The following is a 2339-nucleotide window of genomic DNA, read 5'->3' as shown; positions in this document are numbered from 1 at the left end:
CATGGCACTCTCCACTTTAGAATTGGTGGCAGACAGCCTATCCGCATCCTCTATCGGAGGAGCGTCTGGTGCGCGCCTTGTGCTCGCCTCCGCTTCCTGGCCAGACGTTGGAGCCTGGCTGGTGGAGGCGCGATTGGCAACCTCTCCGGATGTAGTCCGGCGAGGTCTCTTCGTTCTGAAGATAGCACGAACGTTAATATGCCCTGACAGAATAACACCAGGGAAACAGAGGGTGCGCTATACCTTTGCGCTGGCATCTCAGTCCGGACTACATTCCTTTTTGCCCCACGGGGGCCTACGGCCCCTCGTTGGCTAGCCGCCGCAGATTCGGCCTCCCGCCTCGGAAATCTCCCCTGCAAAACACGGTTGTCGTCAGAAACACCGGAATACGTGAGAATGGAATCTCTCTCAAGGGAATGAGATTCCGGTTTTTGTCACCTGGGAGGCCGGGATTAACCTTGGGTAATCAGCCGTAATGGCTACCAAGGTATTGTCCTTGCTTAGCTGATGGAACACCCCGTCGATAAGCTCCACCGATATGTCCGGATCCTCTTCGGAGTCCGGATCGAGGGACCGTTCTGGGTCCTCGGGCTGTGGAGGGCGGCTGTTTATATCCTTTACCTCCTGTCGCAGTTCCTGCATTGAAGTCGTTAGACTACATATCTAACCGTGGGAGTATAAAACAAACGGGCAAGCGCAATTGTTCACTTACCCAACTTGGAGGATCGTACATAGTGAATCCGACCCACAGGTTGACGCGGAGGAATTCCTCCTTTTCTCCCTTGTACAAAGAGGATAAGATCTTTATTAGGGCGGCGGCTGAGGCCGGCCCCTTACGACCGTAACGGGTGGCGTCATCCTCCCCGTTGAAATCCCACATGGGGTGGCCTCTATATTGAAGCGGCTGCACCCCCCGCATAATGCATGCGGCCATGACTCCAATCATGGTTAGTCCGGAATGAGCCAACAGTCTTATCCGGCCCATCAGGTAAAGGACGTCTCTGTCGTTTTCTCTCTAAGAGCTCCGCGGACGCCAGCTCAAGCATTTCTTCAATGGAGCACTGTTGAACTAAGGGAGACCGACCCGGATAGGGTCCGGTAGCGGGACGTCATCTATGTAAAACCATTCCGAAGGCCAGTCCTCGGACGCCTTCTTTGGGGTTCCGGATAGTTATCCGGTCCCGGCGATGCGCCATACTTCGGCTCCGCCCACTTGGTATATAGACCCCTCTTGAGAATGGGGCACCAGGCAGAATAACCTCTTCCACAGCGCGAAATGAGCCTCAACGCCTAAAAATAGCTCACAAAGGGCAACGAAACCCGCAATATGTAATACGGAGGCGGGCGTGAGATTGTGCAACTGGAGGCCGTAGAACTCCAGAAGCCCGCGGAGAAATGGGTGAATTGGAAATCCCAGTCCCCTTATTAGATAGGGGACGAGGCACACCCGCTCTCCTTTAGAAGGATTGGGGGTGCTCTCCGCTTGTTTTCCGCCATTGTAGGTGGCGAGACCGGCTCGGACCGGGACCATGTATGCCTGAGGGAGAAATCCCTTGGCCTAAAGCGACACTAACTCACTATGCGGGATGGTGCAACTCTCCCAGTCCCCGGGTTTGGGACTGGAGGGGCGAGGGGAGGAGCTGCGGCGGCTGGTCATGTTGGAATGGACCTTTGCTGGAAGCGCTCTAATGATAACTCGCGGAAAGGAGAAGATGTGGTTTGGACCTAAATCCCCATCCTGTTAAATAGGCGGCTCGTTTATACGGCTGGGGGTGTGGATGTAAAAACGCCCCGGCTTTTCGCATTCGTTTGACACATGGAAGACGACCATTATTGGGCGTGGAAGCCGAGGAGCACTACATTACAAAAATCGGACATTATTCCTACAGGTACACAGGATTTGGAGAAGAACCCGCCTTGCAATGCCGAACAATCTGCGCGCCAGACTCTCGTCATTGAAGCCTGGTTCGGGGGCTACTGAGGGAGTCCTGGATTAGGGGGTGTTCAGGTAGCCGGACTATACCTTCAGCCGGACTCCTGGACTATGAAGATACAAGATTGAAGACTTCGTCCCGTGTCCGGATGAGACTTTCCTTGGCGTGGAAGGCAAGCTTGGCGATGCGGATATTCAAGATCTCCTACCATTGTAACCGACTCTGTGTAACCCTAACCCTATCCGGTGTCTATATAAACCGGGGGGTTGTAGTCCGTAGGCGATCAACTCCATATACAACAATCATACCATAGGCTAGCTTCTAGGGTTTAGCCTCCTTGATCTCGTGGTAGATCTACTCTTGTACTACCCATATCATCAATATTAATCAAGCAGGAGTAGGGTA

This window comes from Triticum dicoccoides, chromosome 3A (assembly GCF_002162155.2).
Source record: "Triticum dicoccoides isolate Atlit2015 ecotype Zavitan chromosome 3A, WEW_v2.0, whole genome shotgun sequence".
NCBI classification, from domain to species: domain Eukaryota; kingdom Viridiplantae; phylum Streptophyta; class Magnoliopsida; order Poales; family Poaceae; genus Triticum; species Triticum dicoccoides.
The sequence above is the reverse complement of the archived record's forward strand: the minus strand, read 5'-3'. Positions refer to the sequence as shown.